Genomic DNA, 15,467 nt, shown 5'->3' on the forward strand with positions numbered 1-15,467 from the left:
TTCTGCCAACATACTAGATATTGGTAGGTTTTTCAGGGGGGGGGGGCATGACCTAATAAAGACAAGGTGTTCGATACCAAACACCATGGGTTTCAGTAAAGCCATCATGTAGCTAAGGAACTCGTAATAACCAGTACATGTACTTACGGTGGGTTCCCTGTTCATGTGTACCATCTAGTAATAGAACTAGACAGCACAGGGGCATATCTTTTCATGCAGATATGCCCTCACATGTAATACAATGCACCCTGTTTTAAGGCAATACAGCCTGCTTGTAGGGGTGACTTACATATATTGCATGCAGTGACTTTGGCATGGCACACAGCAAGTGTCGTGTTTTCACTCATGGTTTGCACCATTTCACACAGTTTTCAATGAAAGGCTGCATGCAATGTGTATGGGGTGGCATGAATAAATGCTGCAGCCCTTAGGAACCCTCTGATACCCATGCCCTAGGTACCAGCTGTACCACTTACAGCTGGCCCAATGTGTGCCAGCTGTGTTATACTTAGACCATTTTACCTTGTTGTAGGGAAAGACCATGAGCACCAGGCCTTGGTACAAGTGGCAAAAAGTGGAGATGACCATGACAAAAAGGGGCACTTGCCTACACTTCTCTGATGTTTGTGCACTGTCAGGCAAAAGCAGTTAATGGCTCAACTGCTTTCAAATTATCGAGTGATAGATGTAGCTGTGGGTCAGCATCCACTTTGGAGACTCTAGGGGTACTAAAAAGTTCCGGCCCATACCATGAAACAGACAATCACTGTAAAAAATGTTCCAGTTGTGAGGGCACCCACACGACTGAGGACACCATTGGGACTAGTCCAAAATTGAATATCATAGTGAGTCATTTTGATTCTGCCTTAGATAATGTCCAAAGTTAAAAACCTTTAAAAATACAAATTTACTTTAGGCTCCAAGCAATAGATGATGGAATAAATTAACATGTCAATCTAGAAGAGGTTCACAATGCAAACTTCAAATTACAATTGCTCTGGAACCAGAATCGCGAAGGCCAACTGCAGCCAAAGGGGCACAGCTCCAAGGAGAATGACGTCCAGGCCATTCTTGGGGCATGATGCAGGCATACTTTTGAATTCACTGGGGGGAAAAAGCAGGTATGAAATAATACACAGGGTAGTGCTCAACTAAGCTAAGGAGTGGATGTCTTTTCTCGACCGTGACCAATACAAATGTTGACACAAGTGAATTGTAACCAGAACAGCAAGGGCTGGTCTACCTTGACCATATGGGCATTCCTGTTACTGGAGAAACTCAGGGTATCTCTTTGATGGCATACCTTTTTCTCAGGAAACTGAAACTGCTCAACATAGTTAATATTAGGTGTCCAACATCAAAACCAATATGGGTAATAGCGATTTTACAAAAACGCTCCCAAGAGTAACAAAATAAGCCTGTTTGTTGTGTTCGCTATACTTGCCATTAAGTGTGAGCTGTTTCCCAGAGAATAAGCCCTAATCTCCTCCACCCTGCCTCGTCATCTTTTCTTGTAAATTCCCAGTACTAGGAATACAGAAATGTACATGCTATCTTGTTCCCACCACACCTGTAACTATCACCCAGCAGTTTTACATTCTCAGATCATAGCGAGGCCCTTCCTTCAGGCCTTGCTGGTTGTTTATTTTGACACTACTGTAAAGGGCAACCCACCAGCAATGCCTCCTCTCCGGACCACTATAATGTGCATTGAAACCAGCTCTCTAGTACTCTTGTTGGGTGCACAGTTGATATACTTCTATATTTTGAGCAGGTCCTGGATATTAACACAATGCACTGAATTCATGTCCTGGAGTATGTCCATCTATGTGAAAGAAGACGGGGATGTGTATATAATCATAAAGGGTTGAGTATGTTGCTGAGGAGGATGTATGAAGTGTATGGGTAATATTCATTCACCTGCCCCCTAGTCATAATGCCACAGAAATGCTGGAAGATGATGGTTAAGGAGCTTTACCCTGCGTCATCGACCTTTCCGAAGCCAAGTCCTTTTAAGCCCAAGGCCACTGGGCCCCCACTGGAGCAACCATTCAGGCAACCTAGGGAAGACTAGAAGGCCCTGGAAGACCATTAAAGATCACTAAAGACGGGGGTGTTGGAACAGAGTCTGCACCACCCTGCGGAGGGCATCTGTCTGCGCTTCACAGTTCGGGTAGATAAGATACAAAAGTAGGACACGAGCAATCGTTACAAAAAGGTTCAAGGTGTGAGAATAATGTCGCGATTTAGAGCGCTTAACAATTAAGATTGGACGGATCTAATAATGGGAGAAGAGCAGGCAATAAAAACAGTATCAGTATGATCATAGAGTGCCAACACTATTAATCACCGGATTAAACACATGTAAAAGACAACGATCAGGTAATGGGAGAAGAACATTCCATAAATACCATACAGAGATGTGCAATGGCCTGCTAACACTGTTATTCCCAGGAGTACAACTGTGTTATAAACAGTCAGAGCATCAGAGAGGAGGGCAGTATTGAAGCAGCTGAGCCTTTAGGGCAGGAACTTCAGCATTAGAATTTTTTCACCACTTTTTTTTAAAGAAGCGGAGGATGGACTTCCGGACGAAGGGAGATTCAAATCTTTGAGCCCAGGCCAGAGAAAGCTCATGTTACTAGTTCTCTTTTTGTGGAAGAACTGTGGTTTCAGGAGCAGTGAGTTTGCACTTCGAGACGGACAGCCACCCCTGATAATTCTAATTTGTGAGCCAGATAGATGGGGGCCTTGAGGTGCAGGGCTTTGTAAGTCATGCAAGCCATCTTTAGTTGTATTCTAGCTTCGTAAGGTAGCCAGTTTAGGGATTTTAAGGCTGGGGATATGTGATCATTTCTTTTTGTACCAGTAATCAATCTGGCTGCGGCATTAATGGAAGCCCTAAGTGGGGCCAAGTTTTGTTTGGGGAGACCACAGAGCGTGGAACTACCATAGTCTAGCCTTGGCAATACTAGAGCTTGAACCGACCATTAGAAGTCTTTCTGTGGAAGGAATGGTTTGAGATTCCTTAGTAACATCATCTGGTGTTCAGCACCCTTGGTTGCATTGCTGATATGATTCTGCATGTTCAGGTGCCTGTCTAGAGCGATTCCTAGAGATTTAACAAACAATGTGGGGGAGCAGTTGAAGGATGAAAAATTATGCATCCAGAGGTCAATCATGGGGGCGTGGTTAGAAGGAGGAATATGCTACTTACCAGTATGCATCTGTTCTTGGCATGTAGAGCTGCAGAGTCACACACTGAGGATAAGATCGCCATCTGGTGTTGGGCTCGGATGATTGCAGGTTGTTGTTGTCTTCGGAGAAGCCTTTGGTCACGAGGTTGGTGACTCCTCCCCTGGACAACAGTGCGCATGGGCATCCACTCCATCGGCAGATTGTTTTTCGCCATGTTGGGAAAAGATGGAGTATATAGAAAAGAAAGAAAGGATGTCCATGTGTAATGTCTAAGTAAGACGGATGCTGGAACAGATACAGGTCCCGGGGAGGCGGGCGGGCGTGTGTGACTCTGCAGCTCTACATGCCAAGAACAGATGCATACTGGTAAGTAGCATATTCCGTTCGAGGCATATGAGCTGCAGATCACACACTGAGGATAGATTATACAGCAGTGCTCCCCTTAGCGGTGGCCGCCTGTATCCGTTGCAGCAGTTTGAAATAAAGTTTTTAGGACAGCCTGGCCCACGGAGGCCTGTTGTTTGGCCTGCACGTCAACACAATAGTGTTTAGTGAAGGTATGCGTGGTAGACCATGTGGCTGCCTTGCAAATGTCTTCTAAGGGAATATTGCCTAAGAAGGCCATAGAAGCCCCTATTTTACGCGTGGAGTGCGCCCTAGGGGGAACTGTGAGTGTACGTTTAGCCTTGAGGTAGCATATTTGGATGCATTTAACTATCCACCTGGCTATCCCTGATTTGGAGATTGGGTTGCCTTTGTGTGGTGGCGCGAAAGCAACAAAGAGTTGTTTTGTCTTTCGAAAAGGTTTTGTTCTGTCGATGTAATAAAGCAATGCTCTTTTAACATCTAAGGTATGTAGGGCCCTTTCAGCTACCGAGTCTGGATTTGGGAAAAAGACCGGTAATTCTACTGATTGGTTAAGGTGGAAAGGGGAAATCACTTTTGGAAGAAATTTAGGGTTTGTCCTAAGAACCACTTTGTTACGGTGTAGTTGTAAGAAAGGTTCTTCAAGTGTAAGGGCTTGTATTTCACTTACTCTGCGCAGGGAAGTGATTGCGATAAGGAAGGCTACCTTCCATGTTAGGAATTGCAATTCACATTTGTGCATAGGTTCAAATGGGGGGCCCATGAGTCTTGTTAGGACCACATTGAGATTCCACACTGGGGCAGGTGGCAATCTTGGGGGAAGAATCCTTTTGAGACCTTCCATAAACGCTTTGATGGCTGGTACCTTAAAAAGGGACAGGTGTTGCCTATTTTGCAAGTAGGCTGCCAAGGCTGCTAGGTGTAATCGTATAGAGGAATACGCTAGATTGCATCTTTGCAAGTGTAGTAGATAGCAAATGATGTTTTGGATGGAAGCATCCAATGGATGTATGTCATTATTAGCGCAGTAGATGGCAAATCGTTTCCATTTAGCGGCAGAACACGCTCTAGTAGTAGGGCGTCTGGCTTCTTTTATGATATTCATACAGTCTGGAGGGAGATTGAGGTAACCGAACTCTAAGACCTCAGGAGCCAGATCGCTAGGTTCAGTGTTTGAGGATCTGGGTGTCTGATTTCTCCATGGTTCTGGGTTAACAGATCCGGGGAGAGGCGTAGCTTTTGATGTGGAACTAAAGATAGTTCCAGAAGTGTGGTGAACCACGGTTGACGTGCCCAAGTGGGAGCCACTAGTATTAGTGTTAGTGACTGTTGTTTCAGTTTGCGTACCACAAATGGAACTAGTGGGAGAGGCGGAAAGGCGTACGCAAATCTGCCTGACCAGTTCATCCATAGGGCATTGCCCTTCGACTGTGGGTGTGGAAACCTGGCGGCGAAGGTTGGGCATTTTGTGTTTTCGGGAGTGGCGAACAGGTCTATGTCTGGTTGTCCCCACTTCTGGAAGAAGGGGAGTAGAACCTTGGGGTGTAGTTCCCATTCGTGGATCTGTTGTGTGTGGCGACTTAGGAGGTCGGCCACTTGGTTGTGGATCCCTGGGAGATGTTCTGCTAACAGGTAGATGTTTTGGGGAATTGCCCATCTCCAGATTTGCTGTGCCAGTTGGGACAGTTGGAGAGAGTGTGTCCCTCCCTGTTTCTGTATATAATACATTGTCGTCATGTTGTCTGTGCGTATGAGGACAGTTTTGTTCTTTAGGTGAATTTGAAAGGATTTTAGTGCTAGGAACACTGCTAAGAGTTCCAGGTGGTTGATGTGGAGCAGTTTCTGTTGACTGGTCCATCTGCCCTGAGTGGTATGGTGAAGGAGGTGGGCTCCCCACCCCGTGAGAGATGCGTCTGTAGTTAGCACAACTTGTGGAAGAGGCTCTAAGAACGGTCTCCCTTTGGACAGGTTGATGGTGTTCCACCATTTCAGTGATCGAAGTGAGCGACTGTCCACCAACACCAGATCGGTAAGTTGTCCGTGAGCTTGGTTCCACTGTTGTGCTAAGCATTCTTGTAAGGGACGCATTTGAAGTCGTGCGTGTGGGACTATGGAGATGCAGGACGCCATCATGCCTAGGAGCTGCATGAACACTCTTGCTGGAAGAGATGGATGAGTTTGAAATTGAGAGATGAGATTTTGTATACTGGCTATCCTGGCTGTGCTGGGATAGGCAATGGCTTTGGATGTATCTATGGTTGCTCCTAGATACTGATGTAAGTGGGAAGGTTGTAGGTGGGATTTGGGGTAGTTGATAGTGAATCCCAAATCGTGGAGAGTTTGAATCGTGCGATGAGTGTGGAGAACGCATTTTTGGTATGTATTGGCTTTTATGAGCCAATCGTCCAGATAGGGGAAGACATGGATCTGTTGTCTTCTGAGATGCGCTGCCACGACTGCTAGGCACTTGGTGAACACTCTGGGTGCTGTTGTTACTCCGAATGGGAGAACTGTAAATTGATAGTGTTGCCCATCTACCACAAATCGTAGATATTTTCTGTGAGCGGGATGCATAGGGATGTGAAAGTATGCGTCCTTGAGGTCCAATGTGGCGAGGAAGTCTCCCTGTTGTAAAAGTGGGAGGACTTGTTGGAGAGTGGTCATGTGAAAATGATCCGAATGTATATACTGGTTTAGTAGTCTGAGATCCAGTATGTGCCTTAGTGTTTTGTCCTTTTTGGGAATGAGGAAGTATAGAGAATATACCCCTTTTCCCTGATGTTGAAGGGGAACTGGTTCTATCGCATGTTTTTGTAACAGGGATTGAACTTCTTGTTTGAGGAGAGAGAGATGATGCGAGGACATTGGACGTTGTTTGGGCGGTATGTTTGGGGGGGATTGTATGAGTTCGAGGCAGTAGCCAGACTGGATAATTTGTCTTACCCACCTGTCTGTGGTGATGGAAGTCCAGACAGGCAGGAATTGTTGGAGTCGTCCCCCGACCGGAGTGGAATGGTCTGGGGGGAGTGGTGGCAAGTCACTGTTTGGTGGCTGGTGAGGTGCTGGTGGCTGGTGAGGTGCGGGTGTTGTTGTTATTGCCGCGTCCTCGACCTTTGTTATTGTTTCCCCTATAACCTCCCCGGAAGTAACCTCTGTTAGGGGATGTTTGTCCAGAATTTTTAAAGGTGGACGTGGTCTCAGTTGATGTGTTTTTGGAGCCTCCTCTATAAAAGGAGCGACGAAAGGAACCCCGGTTCTGTTGAGACTGCAGTGCTCCCATAGACTTGGCAGTTTCATTATCCTTTTTCATTTTTTCTAATGCAGTATCCACTGCAGGGCCAAATAGCTGCTCTTGGTTGAAAGGTTGAGCAAGAATTGCGGTTTGAACCTCCGGTTTAAAACCGGAAATACGGAGCCAGGCATGTCGTCTGAGTAAGACGCCAGTATTGACCGCTCTAGAAGCAGTGTCTGCTGCATCTAAGGCGCATTTAATGGAGGCATTAGATATTAATTTGCCTTCTTGGATGAGGTCAGAGGCCTGGGACTTAAAAGGTTCAGGCAGATGCTGCATAAGGTCCTCAAGTTGGTCATAATGCGCTCTATCATACCTGGCTAACAGGGCCTGGGTATTGGCAATACGCCAATGGTTAGCCGCCTGCGCGGCGACCCGTTTGCCCGAGGCTTCTAAAAGCTTAGACTCCTTGTCTGGGGGAGGCGTTTCTCCAGTTGTCTGAGAGTTAGCGCGCTTCCTGGCATTTGATACGACTAGGGAGTCTAAAGGGAGCTGGGCCTTAATGTATGCAGGGTCTTGCGGGGCTGGTCGGTACTTTTTTTCGATGCGTGGGTTGAGCACCCTAGCTCGAACAGGGTCCTTAAAGACTTCAGTAGCATGCTTTATAACCCCTTTGATCATGGGCAGTATGTGGACAGTCTTTTGTGACTGCTCAAAGGTATCAAGGAGGAAGTCCTCTTCAATGGCGTCTGTGTGCATTGTAACGCCGTGGAATGTTGCTGCCCTATTTATAAGTTGGCCGTACCCTAGGTGGTCATCAGGAGGGGAGGGCTTGGAAGGGTAGGTAGTGGGGTCAGGCATGTCAGGTATAGGATAAGACCAGTCATCCATGGGTGCTGGGTCTGGGAACGTAAAAGGGTCGTTTGGGTCAGCAGGATCATCAAATAAATCAGGGTCCGCCCCTCCCCCTAAGTCATCATTATCATCCTGTGGAGGAGGTGAATGATAGGGAGATGGTAAAGGTAAAGGTAAAGGAGAAGCAGGAGGAGGAGGGGGGGACGGGTTAGGAGGTAAAACAGGAGAGGAAGGACGAAGTGGTGAAGTAGCACAGTCCTTTTTCCGTATGGGAGCTGGGGGAGGTGTAGTGTCCAGCTTCCGCTTTTTATATGGGATGGCAGTCACATGTCCCGTTTTAGGATTGATGTAGATCCGCTTCTGAGTAGGATCTGGTCGAAAAAGATCATCTGGCTCCGAAGGTGGTGTCTGTGACGTCCGCTTCGGGTCTTTATGAGCTTGTTTCGGCGGGGACGCAGTTTTCGGCTCCGATGATTTTTTCGGGTCCGACGGATTTTTCGGTGCCGACTGATTTTTCGGTGCCGACTGATTTTTCGGTGCCGACTGATTTTTCGGTGCCGACTGATTTTTCGGTGCCGACTGATTTTTCGGTGCCGACTGATTTTTCGGTGCCGACTGATTTTTCGGTGCCGACTGATTTTTCGGTGCCGACTGATTTTTCGGTGCCGACTGATTTTTCGGTGCCGACTGATTTTTCGGTGCCGACTGATTTTTCGGTGCCGACTGATTTTTCGGTGCCGACTGATTTTTCGGTGCCGACTGATTTTTCGGTGCCGACTGATTTTTCGGTGCCGACTGATTTTTCGGTGCCGACTGATTTTTCGGTGCCGACTGATTTTTCGGTGCCGACTGATTTTTCGGTGCCGACTGATTTTTCGGTGCCGACTGATTTTTCGGTGCCGACTGATTTTTCGGTGCCGACTGATTTTTCGGTGCCGACTGATTTTTCGGTGCCGACTGATTTTTCGGTGCCGACTGATTTTTCGGTGCCGACTGATTTTTCGGTGCCGACTGATTTTTCGGTGCCGACTGATTTTTCGGTGCCGACTGATTTTTCGGTGCCGACTGATTTTTCGGTGCCGACTGATTTTTCGGTGCCGACTGATTTTTCGGTGCCGACTGATTTTTCGGTGCCGACTGATTTTTCGGTGCCGACTGATTTTTCGGTGCCGACTGATTTTTCGGTGCCGACTGATTTTTCGGTGCCGACTGATTTTTCGGTGCCGACTGATTTTTCGGTGCCGACTGATTTTTCGGTGCCGACTGATTTTTCGGTGCCGACTGATTTTTCGGTGCCGACTGATTTTTCGGTGCCGACTGATTTTTCGGTGCCGACTGATTTTTCGGTGCCGACTGATTTTTCGGTGCCGACTGATTTTTCGGTGCCGACTGATTTTTCGGTGCCGACTGATTTTTCGGTGCCGACTGATTTTTCGGTGCCGACTGATTTTTCGGTGCCGACTGATTTTTCGGTGCCGACTGATTTTTCGGTGCCGACTGATTTTTCGGTGCCGACTGATTTTTCGGTGCCGACTGATTTTTCGGTGCCGACTGATTTTTCGGTGCCGACTGATTTTTCGGTGCCGACTGATTTTTCGGTGCCGACTGATTTTTCGGTGCCGACTGATTTTTCGGTGCCGACTGATTTTTCGGTGCCGACTGATTTTTCGGTGCCGACTGATTTTTCGGTGCCGACTGATTTTTCGGTGCCGACTGATTTTTCGGTGCCGACTGATTTTTCGGTGCCGACTGATTTTTCGGTGCCGACTGATTTTTCGGTGCCGACTGATTTTTCGGTGCCGACTGATTTTTCGGTGCCGACTGATTTTTCGGTGCCGACTGATTTTTCGGTGCCGACTGATTTTTCGGTGCCGACTGATTTTTCGGTGCCGACTGATTTTTCGGTGCCGACTGATTTTTCGGTGCCGACTGATTTTTCGGTGCCGACTGATTTTTCGGTGCCGACTGATTTTTCGGTGCCGACTGATTTTTCGGTGCCGACTGATTTTTCGGTGCCGACTGATTTTTCGGTGCCGACTGATTTTTCGGTGCCGACTGATTTTTCGGTGCCGACTGATTTTTCGGTGCCGACTGATTTTTCGGTGCCGACTGATTTTTCGGTGCCGACTGATTTTTCGGTGCCGACTGATTTTTCGGTGCCGACTGATTTTTCGGTGCCGACTGATTTTTCGGTGCCGACTGATTTTTCGGTGCCGACTGATTTTTCGGTGCCGACTGATTTTTCGGTGCCGACTGATTTTTCGGTGCCGACTGATTTTTCGGTGCCGACTGATTTTTCGGTGCCGACTGATTTTTCGGTGCCGACTGATTTTTCGGTGCCGACTGATTTTTCGGTGCCGACTGATTTTTCGGTGCCGACTGATTTTTCGGTGCCGACTGATTTTTCGGTGCCGACTGATTTTTCGGTGCCGACTGATTTTTCGGTGCCGACTGATTTTTCGGTGCCGACTGATTTTTCGGTGCCGACTGATTTTTCGGTGCCGACTGATTTTTCGGTGCCGACTGATTTTTCGGTGCCGACTGATTTTTCGGTGCCGAATGAGTTTTCGGTGCCGATGGACTTTTAGGCATCGATGTTGAAGAACGTTTCGGTGCCGGTGGAGACTTCGGTGCCGAGGAACGTTTCTGTGCCGAAGGAGATTTCGGTCTTGGAGCCTGTTTCGGTGCCAACAATGAGTGTTTGGGTGCCGAGGGTGTTAAAGGCACAATTAGGTGAGGTTTGCTCGAGCCCGAGCCACCCACAGGCTTAGATGTCTTCGGAGCCGGGCCCGAGGGCGGGGCTTCTGAAGAGGATTTCCGGTCGCGACTGGGCCCAACTGGCGGAGTCTTGACCACTGCTTTTTTGGATGGGGCAGGGGCAGGGGGGGTGGTACTCACACGCTGCCCTGGAGTGATGAGGTCATCGGAATCGTCGGCTTCGGACACGATCTCGAGATCTTCGGCGTCGTTTTCGGGAACATCTTGAGCAAAGATGTCTTCCGGTTCTGGAGCTGGTTTGGCCATAATATGGCGTCGAGCTCTTCGGTCCCGGAGGGTCTTCTTCGAACGGAAAGCGGAACAAGCTGGACAGGTGGACTCGTTGTGTTCCGGCGACAGGCAGAGGTTGCAAACCTCGTGGTGGTCACTGTGGGGGAACTTCGCTCCACACTGGGGGCATTTTTTGAAGGGTGTCCTGTCCATCAGCCGCTTCCGGAACCGGTCCGAGTTGATGTCGACGTCGATGGAATACAAATCAAAGAGTTAAATCGATTGCTGGAAGTTTTCTGCTGGAGCGGAAAAAAGTTCATCCGAACCCAATGGCGGAAAAAAACAATCTGCCGATGGAGTGGATGCCCATGCGCACTGTTGTCCAGGGGAGGAGTCACCAACCTCGTGACCAAAGGCTTCTCCGAAGACAACAACAACCTGCAATCATCCGAGCCCAACACCAGATGGCGATCTTATCCTCAGTGTGTGATCTGCAGCTCATATGCCTCGAACATTCTGTTTTGGAGGTGTTAAGCAGGAGGTAGTTTTCAGTGAGCCAGTTTTGAGTGTTCATCAGGACAGGGTTGAGTGAAATGAAGTCTTCCGGGGAGGAGACTTTCAAATAAAGTTGTGTCATCCGCCTACATATGAAAAAGAATGTTCACGGAGTTCAAGGCATAAGCTAATGGTTCCAAGAATAAATTGAAAAGTATGGGTGAAAGGGCAGAACCTTGTGGAACCCCCATACAGACTGCAGACGGCTGAGATAAGAGATTGATTCACTTTGACTCAGATCTGTTGTGGAAGAAGAAAATGAACCATTGCAAAACCAAACCTGATAGTCCAATCCTGTGTTCTAGCGTGGATAGTAGTTTGCTGTGGTTAACAGTGTCGAAGGCAAAAGATAGGTCAAGGAGAATCTGGAGGCAGGATTCATGTTGGTATAGTAACTTTAAAATGTCAAAAATGTCATCCAAGATGTGAGTGAGGGCAGATTCTGTGCTGTGGCCTCTACGAATGCCCGATTGAGAAATTCCAACTGTTGCATCAACATCAATGTGAGAACAGAGTTGAGTCGGCACCCTTTTTCTAAAGGTTTCACCAGCGTGGGGATGTTGGAAATAGGACGGAAGTTATTCAGATCAGAACGGTCAGCGTTTTTTTTTTTTTTTTTAGAATAGGGGATACTTGCGCTGCTTTTGGGCAGCCGGTATCGTGCCTTGCAATAGTGAAGCTTTAACAAACTTTGCCCAAATGGGGAGGATGGCAGCCTTTATTTCTTTGAATATGGGAGGTTGTGCGAGAGTCGTTGAAGTGGTTGGATGGTTTGATTACAAGAAGAGTGTTGTAGATGTCACTTTCACTGAGGGGTGTAAAGGTGTGCTAAAAGGCATTGTTCTTGGGTCTAGTGCTAGGGAGAACAAGCAGCTCCTGGTGGTCAGGTGGAGCAGTGAATCCACAATTTGGCAGAAGAGCCCTTTTGAATTCTAGGTCGATATTGATGCTTGATGTTTTTTCAACAAAGGCGGCAGCCAATTCGTTGCAGGTAGGAGTACCTTCGCCAGGGTCAGGGCGGATGGGCGCTTTGGGCGATTGTTTATTAAAAATTTCGAAAAGTTTCTTGGGGTGGTTTTTGGCTCAATTAAGTTGGGATCTGAATAAGTCGGCTTTTGCACTCTTGATTTTTTTGTTGTAAGAGCGGACAGCTCTAAGGTGGTTTAGGTGTTCGGTAGATGGTATAGATCGCCAGGCTCTTTCTGCTGACCTTAGATTTCAGCGTTTCGAGTTTAGGGTGTCGTTGAACCACGGTTTGGAGATTCTGGAGGAGGCATTTATTTGTTGTAGAGGGGCCATAGCATCCATGATACCAGAGACAAAGGCATTATAGAAATCTGTGAGGACATGAACATCTTTTATTTCTTAATAGGGAGTCCAGGCCTTTGTCCATCATGTTGCTAGCTCTTCAATGTTGATATTTCTGAGGTTCTTTTTCCATTGCTTCAGTTTCTTGTGTTGATCGTCCTTCACGGACACCTCCCCGTTAATAAAGAAGAAGATGCAATAGTGGGCTGACCAGTCGCAAGGGATAATGGAGTCCAGTGTGATGGTGTTACCTTTGGATATGATGAGATTCAGAGTTTCTCCCTTGTTGTGAGTTGAACAATCACAGAATTTTCTCAGCTCATGATCAAATAGGAAGGATTTAAGACAGTTCACTGCGTGATCGTTTAGGTTAGACCAGTGGAGGTTAAAGTCTCCCAAGACCATTGAGGACACTAGAAGGTCGCCATTGGATGAGATGATGTCCATTAAATGCTCAATGAAGGAAAGACTGTCACTATGGGGGTGTTAGAATGTGTGTAGTTTGCAGACAGGGTGGTTTTTGCTGGAAATGTTGAGGCATAGATATTTGCTGGAGGTTGGAGTGGTGGAATCTGATTGTGAAAGTGAGGGTGTATTTCGGTGTATAAAGGCTATTCCTCCACCCTGTTTCAAATATATGTCCATTCGAATTATGTCATGGCTAGGCGGGACTAGAAAGTCAAGGATAGGGGTTGGAGGAGCAGTTTAGCCAGGTTTCTGTGAAGATAAGGATATGGGCTGATTGTGTGTTTTAGTAGAACTTGAGCTTTTGAAACACGCACTTGGCGTGTAGATAGCCTCAAGAGGTGGATTCACAGAGAACTCAATACAAGACTTGAAGTGGCTGCATCATTGTGGAGAAGTGTGGCTCAATGGTTAGAGCGGCAGACTCTGATGCAGAGGTCTGGCCCGGGACCAGGGTTCAATTCCCGCCTCGGCGGGTCTTGGGCGCAATTTCCTCGAACCTGATATTCCGCCTCGGTGCCTATTCTAATCATGGGTCCCACTCTGCAACTCTGGGCAATAGCTTGCTTAATCTCCACAACGGCCCCAACAGCGCTGGGATGCCTGGCTTCACCTTGGGGGTGCCCAGGAGTGGACATATCACAGGGAAAGGCCAAGAAGGGTTCCTCAGCGGTATGAGTAAAAGCGCCAGGACACTCCAGCTGGAGTAGCAGTGCGCTATACAAGTACAATACATTTACATCCTGTGCTTCTTGAGCCTCTTTGCAGTCACTGCACAGGCCATTGTAGCCAGTTGCTGAGCGTATAGACTCAATCAACTTAGTCATGAATCAGACAGTGGAGGGTTCCTGATCATATGATCACCTACAGTAATAAGTATGGACAGGTCAACCTGTAGCCTACAAAGTAGTGATACATTGACATAGACCAGTGGTTCATAACCTTTTGACATTTGTGGACCCCCACTTCCCACTACTGGAACCCGAAGATCCTAGAGAAATAAATATTGCAATCCTGGGAACCTCACTGAGTCATTACTGGAAGCCGGGTAGCCAGGCCTAAGCATTTCCAATGATCGGAACCACAAAAAATACAGAAATGATAAAATATTCTATTTAATTCACAAACAAATGACTAAAGAAATTTAAATTTTAATGGGAAGATTGGACCTTTTCTAAATTCAACCGATGCCACTCACTGTTTATACTATATTCGGTTTGATGCACATGCACTACTCCCACAAACCAATCTGAGGATACCAACTTAATTTCTATGTCTATGTCTATGTATTGGAATTTGTAAGGCGCATATATCACCCGAAGGTCTCATAGCGCCAGCAGACTCTCAGATGTAAGATGTAAGATGAGCAGAATTTAGAAAAGCCATGTTTTTAGGAGTTTACGAAATTTCTGATGGCTGGGTTCCAGTCTTAGGTGAAGGGGGAGAGCATTCCAGCTTTCAGGTGCAATTTTAGAGAAGGACCTGTCCCCATTTTTGACAGTACGTACTTTTGGCACCCTTAAGAGGTGCGAGCTAGAGGATCTCAGAGTTCTCGTTGGATGATAGTCAATAAGTTTATTTGCTAGATAGACTGGGCCTTTGCCATTTAGGGATTTATGAACCAGACAGCAAATTTTAAACTTGATACGCTTTTTTATGGGAAGCCAGTGAAGCGCTTTTAGACAGGGGGCAGAAGGGGTGCGGGCAGGTAGGTCCAGGGTCAGTCTAGCTACAGTATTTTGAAGGACCTGGAGTTTGCTCAGGAGAGTTTCGCCGATAGAGGCGAAGAGAGCATTGCCGTAGTCTAGGCGACTAATAATTAGTCCCTGAATTAGAGGTAGACGCGAGGCTAGAGGGATCCACTTAAAGATCTTCTTTAGGCTGCGTAGGAGTCCGAAGCTGGCGTGAGAAATAGTTTTGATGTGATCAGCCAAGGTTAATTTGTTGTCAAGTAGTATCCCTAAGTTGCGAGCAGCTGACTTAGGGGAAGGACAGGCACCCAACTGTGCTGGCCACCATTCGTCTGACCAGTGCTTGTGAGCGTTTCCAAAAAGCACAATCTCCGACTTAGCAGCGTTGAGCAAAAGGTAGTTGTCTGACATCCAGTTTTTGATTGCTAGCATACATTTTTGGAACCTTGGTTTGATGTGAGTGGAGTTGGGACCCAAGGTGATAAGGATTTGAGTGTCGTCGGCATAGGACACAGTATCAAATCCATGGGCTTTAATTAGTCTAGCAAGGGGGGAGACGTACAAATTAAAGAGTGTAGGGCTCAGGATCGAACCCTGAGGTACGCCTTTGTCGACTGGCTGATTGGCTGATGAGAATTTGCCAATCTGGACCTTGGAGCTCCGACCGGTCAGGTAGCTTTTGATCCAAGCCAAAGCAGAGCACTTCACTATTTTCACTATTACATAACTTTTTAAACTTTTCATCTTTGCGTCTTACTTCTTTATTTATATACACTTTATTAATCTGTTCATAATTTTTAGTTTTCTAA

General features: G+C 47.0%; 1 protein-coding gene across 1 annotated transcript in view; it reads right to left on the reverse strand.

The window, feature by feature from the left end:
- PSMA3 (proteasome 20S subunit alpha 3) overlaps positions 1-15,467 on the reverse strand; it is a 175,809-nt gene that overhangs the window by 29,399 nt on the left and 130,943 nt on the right. The window lies entirely within an intron of this gene.

This window comes from Triturus cristatus, chromosome 9 (genome assembly GCF_964204655.1).
Source record: "Triturus cristatus chromosome 9, aTriCri1.1, whole genome shotgun sequence".
Taxonomy (NCBI): Eukaryota; Metazoa; Chordata; class Amphibia; order Caudata; family Salamandridae; genus Triturus; species Triturus cristatus.